Raw genomic sequence first — 26008 nt, forward strand, 5'->3', positions numbered from 1 at the left:
CGTAAAGTTGGCAACGTTCATCAAGTCAAAGTGACATTGAAGGGAATCACTGACTCCATCTCTGCAAATAATAATAAAAAAGATGAATATATATAAAAAAAATAAAAATAAATCTGAGCCAGCTTGTCTATATAGCAAATTTATGAGGTTTGGTCGGACGCCCAGACTGTAGCCGAATTTTGGAAAATGTAGTTTAATGGCTGGATAAAAAAAATTTTTTTAAAACTTTCCTGGTAAATATTTGGCTTTACGGCCTTATTTGAATCCCACACAGCATCTCTCCTCTGGAAGCCTCTTCCAGCTTCCTATAATGGCACCGCCTGCCTGTGACCTTGAGCCAGTCTGCCTCTACTTCCTGTCTAACAGGAAGTAGAGGAAAGTGTGCTAACTGTAGCACACTGCCCTAATGACGAAGTAGGGGTAATGAGATCTAGTAGCACACAATCTACTATCATTTGGTTAAATTTGCCATGAAGTGTGACAAGACACTAACGTCCAATAAACATAGCAAAAATGCAACTATTTGAATTCAAAAATCTTGAATTCATTCTGTTTTCATCTTGAGACCTGGACGTAACAATAATAAAACTATAAGCAATGAGAGATTTTATAAACTAAATGGCACACTAAAACTGTAGTTTTATCTGAGTACACTTAGCTTACAATGAACAGTGTCTCAAAACTTCAACAAAACTCTTTATTTACCCAAACAAAACACATGGATCTGTTTGGAAAGTGAAAACCAGGCAGCAGATTTGCTTGTTTCTGTGTTTTAAGGAACAGCTACCTGATTAGTCTGTTTAGCTTAGCTCAGCTCAGATGTAGCTATATTTTTTAGCATCGTTATGCTAACTCTGTTTGACTTAAAAGTCAAAACCGATGAACCATTGTACACTACAAATTGCAAACAATTATTTAATTACCCCCTTTCCTCCTTTATCAGACTTCAAGGGTAGCGTAGCTACTTGATCGTGCTACAAAATGGCATCATGTATTGTGGAAAACACACAGTACTGCCCCTTTAAGAAAGCCTTACCAAAGAATCTCAACACTGTTGCAGCTGCACTGGGAGGTCCAACGTTTTATTAAAGACAATGTAATACTTTTTGATAGAATATTTTGTGGGCATTTCCCAATTAATAATAATAACTCTTGTCCTACGGAGCTTTGTGTTTGCATTTCCTATTAAATATCAGGCGTTTTCAGAATTATCCTCAAAGTATCTGGTTGCTCTGTACTGATTTGTCTCCACTCAGCATGCAGCGCTCATTTGGCGTACAGGATGGCAGCATCAATAGTCATTAGTTAGTCTGAAGTTGGTTATACGACGTCTCTGCCAGGGCCCGCGGTGTCCCATCAATACACTTACATTAAATACACGCTGCTCACTCTTTAAAGCCTTCCGGACGTTAAGCGTTGCCTCTAAATAACGCAGATCAAACGAGATCATTGCTCAATAGTTCAGTGCTTTTCTAAGCTGAATCAAGACTCCTCTAGCGAAGGCCAGTGAAGGTCGTCTTCAGAATGACGAAGGCAGTCAAATTCTACGTGGATTTTAGGCGTTGTTTGTAGGCCTGTCACAATAACAGATTTTGCCAGACGATAAATTGTCGCAGAACGTATTGCGATAAACGATAGTATTGCTGTTTGGGGAAATTTTTCAAGTAATACAATTATAGTAATGGAGTAATAAGAACACATTCTCAAACATCAATAAACTTTCAATTCTGACAAACATTTAAACATTGGAATTGAAAGACATTTTAAATATCCAAACTAAATAAATAAAACAAGACAAACAACAAAATGATTTCTTAAGTCTCTGTAGACAAAATTGTCTTTCTAAAAAGGAATAGTTGAGACCAAAGCAGCAGACTGAAGACCAGTTTTGGTAGAAAGAGAGAGAAAAAAGGAAAACGATACATCAAGCAAATGAAAATTATTGAGTTTGCTTTAGTTTCATGCGTTTGATTGATTTGTTGTTTATTGTGACAGGCCTAGTTGTACATCAAGTGCAGAACAAAAAGAAAGATCCCATTGTAGCGAGGAAACGGAGAAGAGAGTTGCAGTCTCACGGCTTCTTCCTGACTTTGGCAGAGTCGGAGTCACCAGAGCCGGTGCCAGACAGAACTCCCCGGCCAAGGAAGACGTGCAGCTCAGCATCAAAATCTTCCAGCTGCAGCCGACGCAGAGCGGCTGCAAAAGCCCAGACCGAACAATGTCATTCTTTCACAAGGTTCACTTTGAAGCAGCAAGACGTTGCTTTAGATCGTCATGTGCAAGAAGAATAAAAACAAAAAGTTAGAGTCCTGAACAACTTGTCCCACGAACTGCATTGATGGTTTGCGGTTTAGCCCGGCGTAACGAGAAATCTGTTGTGTCTCCCTCCCTCCATTTCGCGCTAACAAAGCCGTGGCGGCAATGAAGCAACGCTGACTGAGATTAATGGAGAGCAAGAAGACGGTGGAGGAGGGAGAGAGAAAAAAGAGCAGGACACAAGGGGGTAGAAGAAGACTTTGTTGTTTCTTATTTTCTCATTGCACACAGGGTTTCTATTTTCTCTCTTTTTCTTTTTTTTTTTGCCACAGAGGGGAAGAAAAGAGAAAAGTCCCGGAGGACAGAAAGGTTAACCTGTCGTTTTTTAGCCTTCATGCACACCCACACACACGTGTAAACACACCGGGTCCGCACTCTTAACACTGTCTGCGCTGAGATTTGTAGCCAGCGGGGGGGAGATTTTAAAAAACGTAGAATTTTCCGACAGTCTGTGTACAGTGGATATAAAAATAGTGCACAACCTTGGTAAAAATGTCAGGTTTAAGTGATGGAAGATGCGTCATGTCAGAACCTTTCACCTTTTATGTGCTGAATATCTTGCTTATTTTCACAAAATCGGCTCGAATCTGAGATGTTTGCCGTTACTTCTGTTGGTGTTTCGAGTAACCGTGGCGATATAATTAGCAAAAAACTAGCCCCTGTTGAAAAACCAATGGAGCTGGGTCTTGAAAATCCACTATTTTTGAGGATTAGCTGTGTAGTCCTGGTTTCACCTAGAAACACCACTGAACTTCCAGATTGTAGATACGTCCCTGCTCTGTTCAGAAGTGAAGACGCCATGTTGATGGGGCTTACGGTTTTTCCACAACGTTCCTCTAAACCCCCAAATGCTGTCAGTAGCATGTAGCGTATCACCAGCATGTTGACTGACTCCATCCAGAATGATAAACATAGCTGATAAATAGATAAAAAGTAGCTAAAATGCTTATTTTAGCTACGAGGCTAATGTTACCATGACACCATGGCAGCCCCCAACGAGGTCCAAGGGTATCACATTTCACAAGTCAGTAAAAAGTTCTATTAAAAAAATAAATAACGAGGGAGAGGAAAGTAGGTCAGTTATGCTAGCTTGACTTTGATAGCCACAGCAACTTACTGACAATGCTAAGGGTGTCAATCTGTCCACGTTTGTTTTTATCAGACCACAGCAGAGCCTTTTGAGTCGCCAAGCATAGTTTCATTTGGGTCCCACCATAACAACAAGTCAACACCATTCCTTCATCATTCCTACGCTATGGTACCAGTTTGTGTGTAACACACCTGCTACCATTAGCGTCACTTGTAATTAGCTTATATTGCATCAGTGGTATCATGGCTGTTACTCGTTTCACTTAAGACATTTTTCTACATATAAGTGAAATAATCTGCCAATGGAACAAGCCCTTTTTCCGTCAATATTAAGAAATTATTTACTTAAAACGAGCTCCTATGTCCTGCTGAAAAGCTACTTATAAGTTAGTTTCAACTTAGTTCAGGTGAACTAAGATATGTGGACTAGAAACTACACCAAAGATAGTTGGTAAGATTTTGTGTTTTTGCAGTGAAGCCAATGATTTTACTGGGTTTCCTCTCGACAGGAAACTATTTCAGTGTTGACTGTACTGTCTGACAACTTTATCAATTATAATGGCTGTATCATTGAACTGACATGGGACTAATCGGTGCTACATAAGTTGAACTGGATAGACTGATACATTTGTGCAATGAGGCAATTTTAGGTTTATCCCCAGAAATTTCCTAGAAAATAGCTAATTATTTGGAGCGTGCTCACATTTTTTATTTATTTTTTGCTACAGTTTATCTTTATCCCTGAAAACAGATTTGTTTTGTTCTTCGGCATAATAAAAGACCATATACAGTCAGTCACAATAAAAGTTCAAAGATGTCTAAAGCTGAAATTTAGTATCACAAAAATCTGCCATTTTTACAACTGTGCATTGACTTACTTAATATACAAGACAATGAAAATAAAAATATTTACCAAAACACAAAATCCAATCTATTAAATTCCAACGTATGTAAAAGCACATAAGTAAACATATCAACAGATGTTAGTTGGGTGACTTGGTGTCTCTGCTGAGTCGTTTTGATTTGTGCTTTAAAAACCCGACCAGCATTGACAGCTAGCAGGCTGCGGCCATGGCTGCGCCTGCTCCTGTCATGATGTGAGGCTGCTTAAGCGGTAATGACATGTATAATCCCTGATGATTTAAATATAGTTGTAGCGGCCCTTGATCAGAGACGAGCCCTGACACCTCTCACAGAAACAGCTTAATACCACCTAGCTAGCAGACGGGTCGGCCTGCAAACTGCAAAACGCGTGAAAACTGACAGGAAGCTACAATGCCTCACACAATTATTGACATTTAGCCATAAAGCTAAGAGAAATAATAAAATGACACCTTATTTTATTACAATTAGCTTGTAATGAACCAGACTTTCAATTGTTTAGTGATTCCCTTTTTCCTTTAAAATGACTTTTGAAGTGTTTCTGTTGACCTTGGCTGCTTTTTTCCTTCTTATTTTCAACGGAGTACATTAATATTTTCATAGGTACGAGTTCCACTTTTATGACGGCATATTATAGGAATATAGAAAAAAAATAAAAATAAATTAATTAATTCATGTAAAAAAAAATAACTGAGAATCTCAAAAACAGGGAAATGTCTGAGCTCCAAAAGTCAAAAATGTGCTAGAAATCCTTTTTAATTAATCTCAAAACTTTTCTAGAGAAAACAAGGACATTTCTGCCAGAAGTCAAATTTTTGACTTTTGTTTAAAAGTCCCACAAAATTTTACTTTGTTTTTTTTTTCTTGAAAATGTCAGATTTATTTTTTTTGGCAAATCTTTTACTTTAAAGCTCAGACACTTCCTTGTTTTTCTAGAAAAACTTTGGCAGACATTTGTTCCTTTTCCATGCACAATGGCACTGATTTGCTGTTGTACAGTTTTGTCTCATCAGTCCAGACCCTTCATGTTCACTTTGTTCAGTGGTTTAAATGTTGGAACTCTTCCATAAATAGGATTTTTGCTCAGCCTCTCGTTGTTGAATCATTAATACTGACCTTAGTGAGTAACTAAACACCAAATCAATTTCGTTTCATTACATGTTTGATGTAACTTCACTATGTTGAGACAGTATGTTATGAGACGGACAAAAAAACAAACAAGCTTTTCTGCCTTCTCCCAGTTCTAACTAGAAACAGCCAATCAGAGCCAGGAGGAGGGTTTTAGCGCTGTTAATCACCCTCTGTGTGGTGCTGCTCATACACTTTTTTGTCCCCTCCCGTTGCTCTGTGCTACATTGCAGCTACCAGAAGCTGCCGTGAATGCTAAGCATGGCCACCGATGATAACAGATAAACAGTTGTTTTGTAACGGTAAGTTGTTTCTCCACCGTTGACACGTTTGGCAGTGAGTACACAAAATTGATTGACAGCATGAAGACCCTCCTCCTGGCCCTGATGGCAGTAGCAGCTCAAGGAGGAAGTGGAGGAAATAGATTTTTTTACATGGTGACACTTTTAACAAAGGTGTAAAAGCATTTAAGTTTCATACTGTTGCTTTAACTGTTAGTTTTGTTCTTCAATTGTCCACTTTCCTCATTTTTAAATCTCACGCAAGTGTAAACAGGAAAAAACCAGCTTAAAAAAATATTCATTCATTTGAAAGTTTCTTAAACGAAAAGCGACCAACTCCTAGGAGGGAAAACTCCCATATCCATGTCCTGACATCCCGTGTCCTATAAGATGGTTGTTGCACAGTATCCAACAAAAAGCCCAGCGAGTTATCACAATGGAAACAAGTGGAGCAGGAAGAGCTTAACACGCGCCTGCCGCCTCCGAAATGATTTGCCCGACAGAGTAGAATCAGCAGATAAACGTGTTGAATCAGTTCGGCAGGACGCTGATCTCTGCTGCTGTAGTAGACCGGGGCCGCGCTGTAGCTGCTGTGTACACTACCGCTCTATTTGATCAGAATCCATAGGGATTGCTCTGTCAGACCGCGTTAAGTCAGCCAGGAGGCGGCTACACACACTAGTGGGTTGTGCTGAGGGGGAGTGGGCCGCTCACACAGGGAGGAACGGGACGAGGGATGTGGAGCGGGAAGATAACCGGTCCTGCTTTTTCTATACGTTTCGCTTTATATCGCTTTCAAATGTGGGATCCGGAATTTAGATTCGGCTGAGCTGAGACTTCTGACAGCGACGCAGAGTGTCAGAGTAGAGGAGAGGAAAGGAGGGGACTGTAGGAATACAGAGTGAGTCAGAAAGAAAACGATGCTGCCGGGATGGAGGATGAGGAGGAGGAGGGGAGAGGAGGAAGGGTGCAAGGCAAACAAACAGAGAAATGTGAGCAGAGTTCCAAAACTGGAAAATAATCTTAATGCCTGGCTAAAGAAAGCTCAGATTTGTGTTTTATTGTCAGCCCACTGCAACACACCTGTCTTATGTATGAATGGCATTTAAAGAGACAGTGTGATGCGTTTACGTAGTATTATTTTATAGCCCAATCAAGTAACTATTCTAACTTCAATTGTCATAAAAATGCTGTATACTGTACATCAAATATGACTTAAAACTAATTCAAATTTGTAATTTACGTCTTGGAATTGGGCCTCTGTCTCTTTAAGAAGCTCCTGCTCTTTCTGAAACTCTGCCCTCAGGAAGTCATCACAACATGGCTCCCCTGTCAAACCTTTAACAACATTTTACCAGCGTCTCACTGAGAAAGTAGCTTCTATAATGAGCTCAGCACTTCCACCAGGTGTTTGCTAATCGCTGTAGGCTATTCTTAAGGAGCTGATAGGGAGGGCTGCTCTGTGACGTAGAAAGTCGGATTTCTCAAACATGCTTGAAATAATCAAAGCAACACTCCAGGTGTGTTTTTGATGAGGGAATAACGTTATCACATGATGTAAAGCTCAAAAAAGTCAATTTTACATCACGCTGCCCTTTTAAGTTGTTCCTAATTTAATTTTAACACCTAAATTTATATCTAATAATAGGGTTTTATTTTAATAAGTAGGTTAGTAAACTTTATTAAGCCTTTTTCATATATTAAATCACAAAGTGCTTTTAAAAATATAGACGTAATATAAGACGAAGACAGTAACAGCTGAAAAAAATAAAGTGGAACAATTAAGTTAATCTCGCCATAATTCTGAATCGACTGATAGTCCTACAATAATTTTTATCAAAAGTCATTCAATGTTTGTTGATAGATTAAGGCAATACAGGGTTAAGACACTAAAGATTTGTGATGGGAATTTAACTTTACATCACCATATAGATATTTTTCTTTTTTGCAATAATGGTGAACTGATGAAGAAAAGCTGAAAGGTTTTTCCATTTCCATTCAATAGATCCTTCACTGGATGGAATCAGAGCTCCACAAACTGAATTTTCACTCTAAAACTAAAAGCTTCCCATTAATCAGCTGGACGGTTTCAGTCCACCAGTCATTAAGTGGTGCCGTCGTATCACCAAACAGGTCACCACTGAGCCAAAAGTCACAATCCATACGGTCAATTTTGTGTTTTGAAAACATAATTAGTCCATTAATCCTCATCACAATGAAGCAGAGTTCATGGCACGCCGCTTTTTTCTGCTGATATCGATAAACTATCACCAGAATTGCCCGTCCCCATGCAAGTCTGGCAATTTGCACAAAGTCTCACTGTGCTGTTATCGGCCCTCTAAGCCCAAATCTTCTGCGAGCTCCAACCATTTTTCTGTTCTGCAGCAGTCTGCTGATTCAGCTCACGACTAACGGAAGGAAATCAGAGTCAGAAGTTTTCCTGGGGGAAAAAAAACAAAAAAAAAGAAATTGTGTGGTGTGATTGCTACCGCCGATGTCTGCTTCTACCAGAAGAGAACCGCAGTCATTAGCGCTGCCGCCAGCGACTCTTCCTCCTCAAGCCTCTCACTCACTCGCAGTCCGTTTATCGTTGCAGTCAGAGCCGTCTGAAGAGATTTCTTAGCTGCAACAGGTCACGCACTGCAAAACACTAAAGCTTACCGAGTATTTTTGGTCTAGTTTCTAAAGCAAATGTCTTAGTTCACTTGAAATAATACAAAACTAAAAAGTGATTTTTCAGCAAAATATAGGAGCTTGTTTTAAGTCAATAATTCCTTAACCCCTTAACCCTCGCCCCCAAAATCACCAACGGCTGAAAAGGTATACCCAAATTAAACCAGCTGCTGTTCTTGAACCACTTGGAGTACATGCTAAAGCTTGGTCTCTTCATGAAGAAGACAAGCTACATTTTCTATTTTTGCAGTCAAAAATACTTTAACTGTAAGTAGTTTGTAGCTATTAATTTCTTTTGTGACACAAAAGAAATTGAAAAACTTTGTATCACCAGATTTTGCATTTTTATTTCTTGTAAATGAACATTGTGTGTTGGATGTATGGACTGTAAAATACAATAAATCTGTAGAATAAAGTATTCTGCTCGTGGATTTCAAGACTGATCAAGATAGCACAAAAAGAAATGTCATTTTGGACATGTTTATTTAAGAGGATGTACAGATGTTGTCCAAGTGTGCCATTTGGCGTCTCTAAATAACACACTTGGACAACATCTGTACATACAAACTTCAAATGACTGTAACTGTGTGTGTGTGTGTGTGTGTGTGTGTGTGTGTGTGTCTGGGCTCCTTTGACTCCAAATTAGCTTAGTTGCGTCGTGTTCCTTACAGGCACAGAACCGGCCAGGACACATCACCACTAATGTGTGTTTCTAAATGATTGGGACTGTATTCCCTTTGGATGCCCCACCACTGAACTCCCACTAAACACACGCACACCCCGACACACACACCCCCACACACACAAATCACACACACACACCCACCGCCCCTGCAAACACAGGCTGTGGACAGTAGATGCACCGTGTTTGTACTAAAGTTCCAAACCTGGTTGGCCAGCGCTACCCAGCAGCGCTGCTTAACCCGTAAAAGTCTTTTTTTTTAAATAGATGCTAAATAATGTAATTAAATACAGATTATTTTTTATTCTGTTATAGCATAGCTAATTAGCAACGCTCCAACTGGTAAGGCAAGGAGAATTACGTAATGTGTACAAAGGGAATCGTGTTATTCTTTTTCTGGAAGGAATAAATGGGCCAAGCAGGATTGTTTTTTATATTTTTCAGAAGTGAGCAAAATGGGTTTTGTTGATTCATGTTTCTTACTTAATGAAGTTTAGACTTTCACCTTGAATTAGCAGCTATTTTTATGTGATTTCTTCAGATTTCGTTTTTTGTGGTACACTTTAATGTGTCATGTTATCAAATCAATTGTAATACCGCACACAGGTAATATGAGGAAATACATTAGACAGTTTAAGTGGGAAAAAAAATAAACCAACCTGAATCTGTAAAACGTAATCGCCCAGCCTTACTGAATCATGAATTAATTGTGATGAACTATATGTTTTCTGGAAAGCTGAGTTCAGCACGGCTGGTCATACCAGGTGTGATTACTGCCAGAAATAAAACATAAAGATAAGTGCCTTGTGTTGCATTTTATCAGTTTTAGTATTAGTTTTCCAATTCTGTTGTCTCACAAAGTATAGTTTAAGATCTCAAAAACAAAATCATAACCAGGTTCAACTGTGCTCGTTTGTAATTACATGACTACAGTGAGAGTATTTGCATCAAGGTAAAAAAAAAGTAACTTTTTTTTCCTTTCAAAAACTATGCATTTTAAGAATTAAATCTGCCCACTTTATGTTTAGCTGGTGGGATTTGCACTCTCACAGAACTGTAAAACACAAAACGTTGATGTATTTTGACTGTCAATGATGTTTTACACTTTTAAAATGGTCAGTTTTCAATAATAACTAAGTGAACCAAACATGTGGAAGAGTAAGAACAATTTAATCTGACTTCTGCAGGGTGTAGCTGTCATTCCAGTGACAGGGTGGGAAGAAACTGCAACTATTCTTCCCCCTAACGCATCGCACATTATCAATAAAACCAAAGTTGGTGGAAGGAGTAAAACCGACGGGGAGAAAATCCATGAAAAACTTTTTAAGACTTGACGAAATAACCTTAAAGACAAGAGCGGGCCGCACACAAACGGGGTTGTCCTGGTACACGGGCCGCCAGTCACCCTCATCATCCCACATGGAGCCCTGGTGTCACTCTGAGTCACTGAATCCCAATGAGCTGAGCAGACAGGAACCGAGCCACAGGTAGGAGCTCAACAACAATGTTGGTAAGAAGAAGAAGAAGCAGCGGAGGGTTCAAGCAGAATTGGTATTCTGAACAGAATACAAACTGAACCCTTTGTCCAGTTTGGTGACTCTGAAAGCTGGAGAACCACTTTTCCATATTAAGAGAGTGAGTGTTTTCTGTCTGGTTCGTCTTTATTTAGTTTTTAAACACTAAACTGATCCAGACAACAGAGAACTTTGAGGTTTATTCCCTCAGTAACAGGAAATGCTGCCATCAGCGCAGCAGCTGGGTTTCCATTACAAATGTGAGCAAAACTTCACTAATGTCAGAAAAAATCATAATAATTTGCAATTGTATTATACAGCTGTGGGAAAAAAAACTGAGTTTCTCTGATTTTACTTTTTATAGATATATGTGTGAGTAAAATTAACATTGTTCTTTTATTCTATGAACTACTGACACCATGTCTCTGAGATTCCAGGCGAAAATTTAGTATTTATTAGCAGAAAATGAGAAATGGTGAAAATAAGGGAAAATATGCAGAGCTTTCAGACCTCAAATAATGCAAAGAATACAAGTTCATAATTATTTACAAACAGCAACACTGATGTTTTAACTCTGTAAGAGGTCAGGAATCAATATTTGGTGGAATAACCAGGAGGTTCTCAAAGGAGCTCAGTGCAGAGGCTCTTCATGTTCTCCAGAGCTGTATTTACATATTTATTTAATACAGAAAATTAACTTTTTTTTAAAAAACAACCTTCTTGCTGGTTAATTTTGCAGTACTCATATTAGCTGTATGCAGGTTTTATTTGGCAAAGATAATGTTGTAACGTCAACAAAATAAAAATGACTTTAAGTAAATAGTCAAATAAATAATAATAATCAAACCTGCAATCATAAGTCTGTTTAAAAGTAGCAGTTTCATTGCATATTTGTTTCATTTACTATAACAAATTATCATTACTTTTATTCTGTCTCCTCATAAAACCACCAAACGTTGCCACATGTCGCTGGCTGCTGGTCGTGATTACAGATGATGCGTTCGCTGACTGGGGAGGAAAAAAAAAATCTGATTTTTGAGCTTCCAACCTGCTAGTGACAGGTCAGGGCCAATCTAGATGAAAATAAATAATTTCCACAACCCATTTATTAAAAGGTCTCACAAAGACTCATTTTAAATGACAACAATCTTAAAAACTACATATGAAAATCAGATGTATGGTGAACTACTGGTTTTGTGAGGCACCTTGTGGTAAAGTCAATTTAGGAATAAATTGAAAGTGACCTGAATGGCCTTTCTATTTCCAGACAGTCTCATTAACGTCTGCCTCCTGTTTTCACACGATGCATATGCAACGATCCTGAAGGTTGAGTTTGGTTTTGTTTTGGTTTTTCCTTTTCCTGCCATGATGCCTTTGGGGAAGTTTTTTCGTACGACACAAATATAAAGACTCTTTGATCTTTTTAGCACGCGTGACATCGAATTACTCCACAGTTTCAAAGAAATGTGACGATCCCCGCGTCGTACGACATCACTTTGATCAAAATTGCGCTTTGAAAAAATGTGCAATGCACAAGTCATAATAGCATCACTCCTGTAAAGCTGCGTACGGCTAATCAGGTAGCACAAACAAACTCTAGAATGACCACAGAGCTCCAGAGAAAACGTCTCGTTTCATTTAACTCTTTCAAGACGATCAGTCCTTGTGGAATTTGTTTTACTGTTTCCACTGTAGAAAGCACTTTCAGATGGTTTTCAACACTAAGTTGGGGTTTTAAGATCTTGTGTATCTTTCCTTTTAATGGTAAAATGTTCCATTTTGTGCTTAAGAAGGGGCATTCTTTCACGTTCATGTTAAAATGGCATAAATGTTCAGTGAATAATGTTAGGGTGTGTTATTTTTTTAAGTTACAAGGCTTAACTGACTCATGGTCCTGTCTAGAAATGACAGTTCAGGCCCAGTTTCTAAATTCCTGGAAGCCCCAGAACAGTTTCAGCTAAAGGATCATGTCTGTCTCAAATTTGTGCAGGAAGGAAGGAGAAAGTACAATTGGCATACTAGGGCCATTGTAGATAAAAACATTTTTTAAAAACAACAAAAAAACCAAGAGAAAATTTCCAGCAAAAGACTCAAAAAGTTTGAGATTCAAGTTAAGTTTTTCTAGGAAAAACTTGAAAAATTCTGAGTTTCAAGAGCCAGAAATTTAAACTTTTAGAAATTTTATGGGTTTTAAGTCAAAAATGTTCAACTTTTGACACTCGTTAAGTTCAAAGTTTTTTCTAGCATTTCATTTTACTTTTCAAGCTCAGAAATTTTCAACTTTTTTCCTAGAAAATTTCTGAGTTTTTTGGCAGGAATGTATTTCTTTCTCTATCTACAATGGCTCTAATACATCATCATAAGGAAGTGAATAAAATACTTTAATAGACAAATATACCTAAAATATTTTCTATAGATGTTCTTTAAAGGCTCTCATTCTGATATATAATGATAATTTTATGCTTGCATAAATCTTTAAATCTTAAGGAGTAAATGGAAACACGGCAAAAATTGTTGCCACTACCATACTACACAGACAGTGCTAAGATAGTCCATATACAGCTTAAAACTATAAGATGTTTTAGACCTGAAAGAACCTCAAAAAGATGTCAGTCAGTTAAAAAACCTCCTTCAGACTAGCTGCTAATTGCTGCAATTAATTAGCTGCTAATTAATTGCAGCAAATTAATTAGCAGCAATTAGCAAACACCTGGTGGAAGTGTGCATCAGCTGAGCTCATTATAAGAGCTACTTCTCAGAGGAACACTTGTAAAAATGTTGTTAAAGGGTTAATAGAGGAGCCATATTGTGATGACTTCTTGAGGGCGGAGTTTCACAAAGAGCAGGAGCTTCTTAAAGAGACAAGAGGCCAAATTTCAAGGCGTTAAAGTACAAATTCAAATTTTCTCTAAGTTGTATTTGATATGGATAGTATTTTTTATAACAAATGAAGTTAACATAGTTCCATGTTTGTAGTATAAACTGATACTATGTGGCTGGAAAACACACAATACTGCTAAAGTTAGCTGCTGACTGCATGAAGAGCTGGCTGTGACGGCCAGAAGGCTGAATACATTTGGTTTTAACACGTGTGGTAATTCTTTATACGATGCTACATGCAAGAGTAAGGATTGGTCAACCATCAGGAAGTAACAGTGGTGAGCCTGCATGTCCCCCCCAGAGGAAACCGTCTCCTCACTGGCGGTTAGGTAACCACTTCCAATTAGAGTATGATGGAAATCATCTGAGATTTACAGGGATTTTCAGGAAACGGCTTGATAAGAGTAATAAATAAATAAAAATATGTAATGTACAATGCAACTTATTGGTTACTTAGAGCATCCTTTCTTTTACTGTGTTCTTCCTCTCATTTTCCTCGTCATCACTTCCTCAATTTATGGATCTTTCCGCACTTCTCCCTCTGCCCCCACGCCTCCTTTTTAAAAAACATACATCATCCCTCTTCTCTCCCATCATACATCGTCTCTCTTTGTTCGTTCCGTGCTTTTGTTTCGTTTCCTCGCACATAAACAAGTATCTTATGAGCCATTATTTACATTCTTTGAGCTAAACATGGCCGACGGCAGACTTCGTGGTAACTGCTGGGCCCTGTTAAGCTGTATTTCACTCGCCGCGCAAGAATTTAATATATCATATGAGCACCGAGGGACTAAATGAATTTGTTTTACCACGGAGCAATTACACCGCAATAAACAGCAGCAAGTCCCGCTACGCTACGCTCCTCCTCTCAACTTAATTCTCCTTTTTTTTTTAGCTCTCCCACCCTTTTGTCTTCCTACTTATTCCTCCCTGCAAGGAATTTGTTTCTTATCTCTTCATTTATTCATTTGATTTTCTTTATTCAATCTGCTGCATTATCTCAAGCACTTTCTAAAATTTGTAATAAAATTTTTTTTATTATTTTCACGTCTTTTTTTCACTTGAGGGATGTTTTTGCTGCAGCCTGGGATTGTTGCTGCCCAGACACAGCGTTGGGCAACGCAAGGCTATCCATCACGGAGCCCCCGCCGGGGTCCCGTCAACCATTTCCTAACAAAATACCAACAGTCTGGGTCCGGAGCCCGCCATACATTACGGCTGCTGTTGTCCAAGGAGTGATTTCTCCTCCGGGTCTTGGATTATATCAACCAGGTTTTTTTTGTGTTGCTTTTGCGTGATTCTGAGGAAACCATTTGTGTTTTTCATTTTTCTACTTTTCTCTTTTGCCCCTAAAAATGTACACAATTAATATAAAGCTGCCAACCTGTCGCAGTGATAAATCATATCACCCTGTGGTGAACTGGTACTACATCTACTACCAAAACACAGACAAAAGTAGAAATCAGAATTTCACGAGTAAAAAAAAAACAGAAAAAAACCCGAACTACTCGGTTATGCAAGTGTGCAAAAATCCTTAAAATAATCCTTCCTTGGCTGTTTTGATTCCGTGGTTCAGATTTGCCACTGATTATAGGTGATTAACTATAAATAGGATTCTCATACAGCCATCCCAGCAGGCTTTTCTTGGTACTTGCTCACTTTTGTACTATAGCTGAAGTCATAATTTGCTGAGAAATTACAAAGGATCTCATCGTACAAAGGAATCAGTCAGGAGAATGGAACAACGCAAGCTTCAGTTCAATTCAGTTTGGTTATGTAGAACAATTGCACAACAAATGTCATTCAGTCCAATCATGCATCCGTTCACATTGATCCTAGTGATCAAAAAAACTGCAGTCATTTATTATCCAAATTGGTTTAAAATAAAGTTTTCTATCAAAGGAGACAAAGCAGACTGCATTGAGTCATTGGCTTAGAGCAATCTTCTCTTTAACAGGAAGAAATCTCCAGCAAAACCAGAACTAGGGCTGTTCTAAACGAATATTTTAGTAATCGAGTAATCTATCGATTATTCTTACGATTAATCGAGTAATCGGATAAAAAAATATATAAAATAAAATATTGGTAAATCTGGCATAACACCGTTGTTACTATCAGATATCAATATCAGTCCAATTTTTCATTTTTAGCTTCCCTAACATTTACTTTTTTGTAGTTTAGAAAATTAACCTGTAACAATAATAGCTCACTTTCTAAGTTAACCTGAATTAAAGTAAATGTAGCGATTTCCCAGAAGAGTTGAGGCTGTTAAAACCTGCAGAGTGAATGGAACTGAGTTTATTTGCTGCTATTCTAGTCATACTGACAACTCAAAGCACTTTACACTACAGCCACATTCACCCCATCACACTCACTAACTCACACACATTCATACATCCATGCACAGATCAGTGGGCATCTGAGTGCTAAGCGCCTTGCCCAAGGGCGCATCGACATGCGACTGGAGGAAGCTGGAATCAAACCCACACCTTGTGGCTTATGGTTTCTTTTTTCTGTCAGATTCAAATAATGTGAATGTTATTTAAAAGTGAATTTATTTCAGTCACTCAATTCACAAAGTGAAACATTATATACACTGATTATTCACAAACCATTTTCAAGTCTTGATTTCTATATGATTATTTTTGCTGCTTGTAGGTAATAAAATATGACATCTAGAATTAGTATATTACATCAGACCAGATGAAAAACATATTTTTATTCAGAAACGTGGGTAAGCAGGTTTGTTTCCTGCTTTAATGCTGTTATTTTCAAAAAACTATCAAGTGTTCTTGCATGTATTCAGCATGGTCATGGAAATGTATAAGAGTTATAGATGACTGGAGATAATACAGGGCATTCCCAGAAGTAAACTTGCTATAGACACATTGCAATGTGACGTCATACACCCAAGATCCTGCCCCCCAGCTCCCTGCCACAGGGCAAAAAACTGCTAGCCAACGATGACTACCATTAGATTTGGTTGTCAACATAACGCGCTAAACCTTAAATGAACACGATATATAAAAGAAAAGGGATGCAGTGCTTTGCTATTGTCAGCACTACTATAAAACCAGACAACAGGGTCAAACAGTGTCACATGTCGCAGGTAAGGGAAAGCAAGAGAGGGAAGTAATTCAGTTATGCTAGCTTGACTTTGACAAATTAACATGTAGATGAGCTGCAGAATTCGGTGTGTTTCAGTTCATTAAAAAAAAATGGGGTGGCCCAAACACCAACTCTCTGATATGTCATCAGTAGAGCAGGTGTTTAAATTAGTTAATCAACCACTGCTACTGTTCAGATGATCACTTATTAATAATCACAAAATAAACATAAAGCCTGAAAACATAAAACTGTAATGGAGTAAATGTTCTGTTCTTTGTGTCGGAAATGTTTGCGTGTTTTTTGGTGTTGAATTCACTTGCGGAGCAGTGGTCAGTCAGTTGCTATGGCGACGAGTCCACATGTAACGTAAGGGACACACGGTGCGAGAAAAAATTACAAGACGAGTGGTTTTGAGTTGTTCTTTGATGGTTTTCCTGTGTTATTTTTCCCTTCACTGCACTAAATTAATAACACCTACTGTACATCTCCAGGTTTTATTTACGAAAATGTTCTACCACGGAAACGCAGGTATGCATGTCAAGTAAAAGGATCGTCTTTTCGCCCTCCCTTGTTGTGCGCATGTGCAAAATGTCCGGATATAAACAACATGTGTATACGTTGTGCACTTCTATTAAACGTTCGTCCTCTGGTGTGCCTGAAGGGATTATGTATATTCTGTGACGGCGCCTTTACTGTTTATACCTTTCTATACATTAAGATTCTCATTACGTGACTTGAACCTAATTCGATATATCAACATTATTACTCCCTGTTGCTGTTTGACGCGGCTGCATCCCTAATATAAACTATGCGCCCGGATCCACGCCCTGGTTATAAATGGCTGCTGTTGGTCAGCCTGACATTCTGCTGCCGGTTCATCTACCCCGATGGTCAGATATATACAACACCGTTCCTGTATCATAAATCCATACACACACACACACACACGCCCACGCAAACAAAGCAGCAGCCTCCACTGTCTTCTTGTATTCTGACGATTGATGTGCACCTTGTTGCTAAACGGCTGAGATAATTAAACCCTGCGCTCTCCTCCCCTTTGTTTATGGGTGTGTGTGGTGCGAGTCTCACTGAACACTCTTCTGGTGCATTGCAACACACACACACGAACACACACACAACTATACATACACACAGAACATTGGAAGACACACGTCCACTCTGTCTCTCTCCCTCCTCTTCAGCACCATGCTAACACTATAAATCCTCACTCTCTGTCACCGATCACAGCTACACACACACTCACTCACACACGCAATCTCTCTTCCTCGGTGGAAAGAGAGAGCGCGGCGGACGGAGAGAGAGAAAGCACCTGCTGTAAAGCACTCGCACAAACGGCGTCTGTGCTCCGGAAGACTTCAATAAATGGGAAAATTATACAGTGCAGGCAGAGCGGTCGCCTTTCAGACGAAGTTGCTTTGCTCCGGCCACGCAGCTGATGGCCGCTCTGGAACGCACAAGTATATTCGGTTAAGATTCTCGTGTAAATATATTGGCGCACTTGAAATAGGACAAAACTAACTTACAAGTAATTTTTCCACAAGAAACAGGAGCTTGTTTCAAGTCAATAAGTCCTTAATATTGATGAAACTGTTCTACTTCCAGTGGTCGATTATTTCACTTATAACAAGACATTTTCCCCATTTTGTAAGTGAAATAATCTACTCGGACTTTTTCATTGATGTTAAGCAGTTATTGACTTAAAACAAGCTCCTATATCTTACTGAAAAGTTACTTGTAAGTTAGTTTTGAACCAAGATATTTGACTAGCAACGCAACAAAAAAAACCCCAAAAAACAAGGCCTTCAGCAGAATTTAAGAAGCAGAATTAGATAAACAAAGTGGAAAATGACAACAAAATGATGTCCAACTATTAGAAAGAAACGTAAAAATAATTCTCAATAGACAGATTTAAACAGAGAAAGAGGAAGCATCAGATTAAAGTGCTTTGTGGGTCTTTTAGCAACGGCTGAACTCACCAGAAACCAAAAAAACTACTTGCTGGAAGTTTATGTGAACTGAGACAAGAAGGAAACAGCAGACTGGAAAGACTGGTTTTAACGTTTATTGTTTTACAACAACAAATCCCCCCAAAATTGGTATTCATTTCTATTCAACCTTGTTCACTGTTGCTGCCACTACATAAAGTACAGTGAAGAGCTACTCACTTCAGCAGAAAAATGGTGAAATTTAATCTCAGTAAAAATCCAGCAGTTCTGCCCTGCAAAAAAAACACTAAATCTGACCAAGTGTGTTTGCTGCAGTTTCAATATCTTAGGACACTTCAAAGTGACTTCAACAAAATACACCTCCTACAGCTCTCCAGTATCAGACAATATTCCATTACAAACTTTGTAAATATTCCAAAAATAAGAAACTCAGGTAAAATCACACGTGAATAAGTCTGTTCACATGAGAAGCTGATAAAAACATCATGCATAATCATCTGCCAACTACTTCCTGCCTTTGTTTTTGTCGTTCTTTTTTCGATACAGTTTTGGCGCTAGGATGAGGCCATTTTTCTGCCGTATCAATATCGGTTTATTTTTGTAAAACTGCGATGGAAAAGCTTTTTCGTATGATACAAGTCACATGAACGACAACCGGATGTTGCCACCGGCACAAACCACAAAGAAGACGACATGAAGCAGTTGGAGGATGATGGTGCTGCGTTTTTTAATGACTTTTCGCACAAACTTATTCACGTGTGATTTTAATTCCCTCTCTCATTTAACGGTGTTTTTCCAACATTAACAGAATATCAACAAAGTCTTGAACACATTTGTAATGGAAACGCAGCTGCAGTTAAGTTCTGGACAACTTCTCTGCTCTCAACAACGGCGTAAATTACGCTCAGAAATCCTGAGATATTGTAAATAAGACGAATCAGAGGACAAAGTGACCACATGCAATCGTCCCGCTATCAAACAGCTGCACAACAAATATAGACAAAACAAGTATGTCCTCTACAAGCACGCAGAAAGAGGCAGAAAGGAGCCATAAAAGGCTGGCAGAGAGACTGCAGATGACTCAAAATGCAGTTTAGTTCTTCTCTAGAGAGTGTGTGGGAGCCTGCTCTGCTCCGACTGAAACACCGGGGACCTTTTTCATGTCTGTACTCAGGAGCCTCTTGTTTCATAATGACTCCCAAGATTAAAGGACCAAAAGGAACAGGCAGAAGGGAAGCTCAATATCCAAACCGATGGCACCGAACAGCCGCTCGGCATCTCTTCAGGTGGGACTTCCAGCGAAGATGCTAGGCTACTTCCTCCCTACCTCTACCCTGAGGCCAGAGTTGTTGGGTTTTCTGCTGCATAAGACGTCTGGCTTTTAGCACACATCGTTTCTCTCGTGCAAACACACAGCCTGATGAATATGTAAGGCCAAGCCCGACTGACTGGCTGCGCTCCGAATTACAAAAAGTGCTCCACATCATTTTCCACAACTTTCAAGTGATTATTGAACAAGAACCTGAAACCACACACGGACTCGCCATTTTGTTTTCTGGTCTTCTTGGGATATTCGTATCGATTTCCACTGCTTTCACTGGCCTAGCTCAACCCCTGCCTATTCAGCTGCGTTTAATTTATTTAATTGCTTATTTTTATATAAATACATCTACACCAGCGATAAAAACAAAGCGGGGTAATGAAGTATGGATTTCCACTGCAGGATTTCATAAAATGCAAAGTTGTTGTTTTTTTTTGTTTGTTTTTTAAAAAGCACACTGAAGAAAAAATAGCTGCTAATGTTGCTTTTGTGATAATATGCAGGGGTCCGACTAACGATTATTTGAGTCATCGATTATTCTCCCGATTATTCAGATGAGTAATCGATTAATCGGAAAATGAATTTGCCACATCTTACAGATTTCATTTAGTCACTTGAAACTTTTGCACCAAATTTTGGAAACATCAAAAGATGCAAACAAAATAAAATAAAAAGTATCCGGTGAAGCTGAAACTATGCCACTTGAGTTTTGACTAAAACATATATTAGTACAATTAAGGTTGTTTTTTTTTTTTATTAGAAATGCAAACTGAATGTACTTTTTGTGCAGTATTGGCCTAGCTGCTGCTTTGAGTATGTTCTGTCAGCAAATGCTTTTATTGAGTCTGCATGCTTCAGTTAATAGTTTGATTACTGATTAGTTGATGATTATTTCAATAATCGATTAATCTTAGTTAGTCCGATTCATTGTTTCAGCCCTAATGACTGAACAACCAGAGGTAATGAAGATAATCAGCTGGTTTTGGTGAAAACTATGACAGATTAGCAACATCTGATTGCCACAAAAGTTGGATTTCAGTGACTGGTAGGACCGGTTGCATTTTTAATCTGTCAGCTTACAAAAAAGTTCTTCAGAAGCTGAAACATTTCTGTTTAAATACGTCAAGTGACCAACATGATGTGGTTTTTTTTTACAACATTTTGATTCAAAATGATTGTTGAAAATCCTTTCAGCAATAACATGATCTGGACAGTCCGATTTGCCCAAGTCATCTGAACAAACAACCAAATGCATTTTTATGAAAATACACTAAAGTACTGGACACTTTGTGCCTTAGCTGATGTCTACAGCCATGGGAAAAAAGAAAGCTGTTTTTTGGAGAAAGTAGATTTGTCTAGATTACACAGCAATACAACTAGAGATGCACTTCTTTTCACTTTGATACCAATACAGATTCCTGAGGTTCTGTACTGATACGACACGGGAAAATGGTGCTGAATTAACTGAAAATGTTTGTTTTTCTAATCACAGACGTATGAAACTGAAACTCAAAAAAATTTACTACCTTACTAACAAACCTTCTTTCAAATTTTTCCTTAAATACAAATAGGATATAATGTAAAATAAACAATAAACCATGACATCGCTCAGAGCACAAAGAGTAGAAATAAACTGAATAGATCAGTCATTATGGGTCGGGCACATTGTCCCGATCTAGAATTTTAAATAAATTAATAGATCTAGAATTTTTTTTGATATCAGGACCGATACAGATATTGTTGTATCTAGTGAATTTATAGATACAACAATAACTGTTGTATCGTCAATATTAACCCCAAAAACATCTGAACTCCCTCAACTCAGTTCTACAAAAAAAAACTTTACATGCATCAAAAATACCAAGAAATAAAAAAAGAGTGTCTATCAATCTAATAAAATTTGATCCAGATTTATATACTGTATAGAAAAATCCAGTCGAGGTTTAAATAAAGTTTTACAGCAGAATTGACCAGATGCAGAGAAATCCCTTTAAAATATCCTTTTAAAATATTTAGCACCAAAACTCAGGCTACCAATCAGATTCCAACTTCAGCTCCAACACCGCCCTGTTGGGTCCACAGTAATGTTTACTGCCAACATTGGGGGAATAAACATAATAGAAACTTATAAGCGCACGGTGACCCCCAGCCCTGGCTGCTCTGGCCATTTCCCCGTATAGAGAACCGTCCCATAAGAAGGCAAAACAAAAATGCTGAACATGACGTGATGTCACGCATGTATATATACTCTTCGTAACGAGTTTTATTGATTTGACAGAAAAGGTTAGCTAGTAACCGCTAACCCTAAACTCAGCTAACACTCCAGTCCGAACCTCAGGATCCCAAAATGTCCCCCAACTGCAATATAAGTGGGCCTCGCGCCCAGAAAGACCGAGTCTCTAAAATGAGGAAATTTTACCTGAAAATCTTCGAAAACTGAGTGAAAACAAGCACCAACGTACAAACACGGAGGAGAAAACAAGCTCAGCGTCTCCTTCATTTTTTATTCATTTATTTATTTTTACTTCTTTGCTCCCGCAAACACCCCGCATCACACGCAAGCAGCCTTACCTGACGACTCGGTGGAAGTAGTCCTGAATCCCAGGAGGAGCCAGGTGACCCGGTGCGGAACTGGAGGAAAACGTGCAGAAATAATCCCACCTCTGACTCAGTCCTCTGATTCCAGACACAAAACTGCCTTAAAAGGGAGGAGAAGGAGAAGAAATGATAATAACAGTAGTAAAGCCTCTCTCTTCCTCTTTCCAGAAGGTCCGGAGTTAGTATCTGTAGCGGATGAGCACAGCCTCAGAGGCAGCAGAGGGGGGAGTAGGATCTTTTCTCCAAGATGCGGGGAAGCTGAAGTCCGCTCCAGTTAACCGCAGTTACGCACACTCTTCCCCCCCTCCAACCTCGTCCTCCTCCTCCTCCTCCCCGCCGGCCCACCCGCCCCCACCTCCAGCTCCGCCGCGCTCTCTCCTCCGCCTGTCCCGCGCCTCACTTCCAGGACGGAGGACGTGAGTCAGCGACCCGGCGCGCTCCCTCCGCGCTCCTCCAGGAGGTCCTCCCTCCTGGCCGGGATGTGGCGTGGAAGGAACGAAGGAAGGAGTCGCTCTACTTTCTTCTTCTTCCTCCAAAAATAACTTCCAATCTGCGATGTGGAATCCGCGACGAACACGTTTAAAGTGTGTGCGTGTGTGGGTGTTGTTTCCCAAGTTTTAAAAAAATTATTATTATTATCAATGCACTTTAGTCTGTGATGATCACCTGACAGTTGTATGGGAAATCTGATTTATTCTTCCTTATATGCCGATGCAGCGACCATCACAGTTTGCGATCAGCTCGGATGTGCAGGTGGAGTTTGCAGCAATATTTGCAAAGAATATTTTCCTCCTGGGGGAAAAAAAAAAATGTCCGATGTTCAATCAACCAATCAGATCATGCATGTACATTTCAGCTCTGGAAAGCGATTAATAACTTCAGAATATTTAATAGTATTTTATCCATTTGCGTTCTCGACTTCTCCGCTCCTCTAATGCGTCCCTCAGGGGTCAACAGGGAGGGGGAGGAGGTGGGTGGACTCCCGGCTCAGTCACTGGATGTTGCCCCGTTTTGTCCACAAAATGCCAAAAATAAAACCCAAAACAGAAGCAAGTCCACCTGGAACGAGTTCCCCTAGATAATCCTCCTTTCGGCGCAGGGAAAGAGATGCGCAAAGCCCTGAGCCTCTTCTTTTAGGACTGAGGACTGTCCTCAGACCGACTGGAGGAGGGAGGGAGAGAGGGAGAGAGAGAGAGAGAGAGAGAGAGAGAGAGAGAGAGAGAGAGAGAGAGAGAGAGAGAGAGAGAGAGAGAGAGAGAGAGAGAGAGAGCAGCTTCCTTTAAGCCGCAAAGTGAGGAAAAATGGCTCAAAAAATTCACGAATTCTATCTAAATCTTTGAATTTTTTTCTCTTCCCCAATCAGAAAGTGACTCGTCGTTTTAAACGGAATCAAATAACCGGCGCGCGGAGCGGAGCGGAGGCAGGATAGTTCCCTGGACCAGAGGAACTGTTGATGTTGCCTGAGATTAGACAGACAGAGGCAGGACTGGACCGGAACCAGCAGCCACAGAACGCGGGCGCTGTTCTTTCAGCACCACACACACACACACACACACACACACACACACACACACACACACACACACACACACACACACCCAATCTGAAACACACTCACTCTATTTAACTGCTGGAGTTCCCATCTCGTCAGTTCGGGCTTTCGTACACTTTACTACTCTGTATTTACAACAACAATGCTGAATAATATTAATGTTATTATTTGAAGAAAGGAACATATGTGGAGAGAGAGAAAAAATCAGTTAAGCTTGGGAGAGAAATGGGACGGAAGAGGAGAAAGATAAGAAAAGTGGGGAGATAGCAGAAGAAGCACCGTCTGCTGCTGCGACTGGCGCTTTTGATGCACTATGTCGCCCCCTTCTGGTCATGGGAAGAACTTATAGAGAAATGGGAAAAATGAAGAAGCAGAAATGGAGGTAAATGGGGGGAAGGAAGGTCGATAGAAGACTGCAAAACTTCCTACGCTAATTTATTTAACAGCGAAACTCAGTCGGAATATCTTAAGAAATGTCTGACTGTCTTTATATATATATATATATATATATATATATATATACAGTATATATATGGAAATACATTTTGCATTTTATTTTGAACTTAAGGTCCTGATGTCTAGAGCAGACCCGACTGTAAACCGGCTTTTTGTTTTGAGGTAAATATGTAAATAAGCATTTGTGTTACCTTTCAAATGAAATCACCAAGTCGGGAATGATGTGAACTGTAACATGTGAGTGAGTCACCACAACCTGAAGCATATTTCCAGAAAAGTTCCTTAATATCAAAACTAACCATTCATCTGTTTAGAGCTGCATTTGATCAGTAATAAGTGAAACATCTATTAACTTATTTGCTTGGCGATTTTGATGATGCCATTTGACAGAATGTAATGTTTTTTGCTTATTTCATAATTGGTGACTGTATGTCTTTATGATGGGACCAGAAAATGCTGAGTCACTGCTCACATTAGCATAAACCTTTGCTCATGTATTAAAGAAACACAATAAACTAACGTTTATGATCTTTCAGGTCTGTTTCTTTAAAAACAAAATCTAACAGTGAAATAGTAGCTACGTTTTCATTGTCCGTATGAAAGTTTGACATTTTGACAATAAATTTGCTTAGTGGAAACAAGGCAGTTTTAAAAAAAATAAAATAAAAACCGTGTTTTTTGAAAAAAAAAGTTTCAGCGCTTTTGGATGAGGTGGATTTTTAGGGGGTGGGGGTTTTAATAGAAATTGGTTTATTATTATTATTATTATTATTATTATTAATAGAAGCTAGCTAGCTACACAGAGTGGAGGGGGCAAAAAAATGTAGGGACACTGAAGTTTGTCGTGGTTCATGGTGAAGTTGTCTGTGTCAACAAGTGAATTGTGCACTGAAAAAAAAGAATGAAACTCCAACTTTCGGGGGCATTTTGAAGAGTGAAATGCATACGTATTTGCCCCATTTACTCCGATACCCTCTTAAAAATATCTCATGAAAAAGATTATCTGTCCATCTACTGCTCCCTGTTTTTCTGTTTTTAGGGTCGGACAGGTTTGGGTGAGTTCCTCTTCCGGGGAACATAATTAAAATAATCAGTGCGGATTCTCAGAATCAGACAGCGGTGCGCAGCGCTGTGGATAAATGGCGACAAATATTTGAAAGACAAACAACACCGCGTTCAGCTCTTTAGCCCTGACAGGCTCTGCTCTTTTCCTTCACTTACTGTGAACAGATATCATGCTGCTCATGGAGTTAGAACAGTTTTCTCTCAGATAATTATTCCGTCTCATTGACCAATCAAGCTGCTGCTTGGCGCAGTAAAAAAGAAAAAAAAAATCTTTGTTATTGTCAGAAATGGCCTTTTAACAAAGGATGCTAACCTGATATTAACCTGCGAGTGCTTTGTGGACAGCTAGATAATGGAATCCATTGCAGGAGGTTTTGTTTTCGCTCTTTATGCTGCCATCATTCGTTCTTGTTACTTTTGATTGATTCCTGCAATTTGTATCCCATTCTGCTTTGAAAATTCGTAACCTGTGTGAGCTGTAACAAAAAAGTGGAAT

At 39.2% G+C, this 26008-nt stretch overlaps 1 protein-coding gene and 1 long non-coding RNA gene across 5 annotated transcripts in view; one reads left to right on the forward strand and one right to left on the reverse strand.

The window, feature by feature from the left end:
* Nucleotides 1-22765, reverse strand: part of il1rapl2 (interleukin 1 receptor accessory protein-like 2) — a 382929-nt gene extending 360164 nt beyond the window's left edge. For 3 of the 4 annotated variants that reach the window (XM_028008405.1, XM_028008406.1, XM_028008404.1), the window contains exon 1: nucleotides 22413-22765. The gene's annotated coding sequence lies outside the window, so the exon portion shown is untranslated. The remainder of the gene's footprint in view (nucleotides 1-22412) is intronic. The other variant, XM_028008407.1, reaches the window with a different exon arrangement.
* LOC114138918 (uncharacterized) lies at nucleotides 9764-25096 on the forward strand. Its single transcript, XR_003594347.1, has 3 exons — nucleotides 9764-9774; nucleotides 16312-16313; nucleotides 25051-25096. It is a non-coding gene; the product is annotated as an uncharacterized LOC114138918 (long non-coding RNA).
* Nucleotides 25097-26008: the final 912 nt, after the last annotated feature.

The sequence above is a fragment of the Xiphophorus couchianus genome, chromosome 23, assembly GCF_001444195.1.
Source record: "Xiphophorus couchianus chromosome 23, X_couchianus-1.0, whole genome shotgun sequence".
Taxonomy (NCBI): Eukaryota; Metazoa; Chordata; class Actinopteri; order Cyprinodontiformes; family Poeciliidae; genus Xiphophorus; species Xiphophorus couchianus.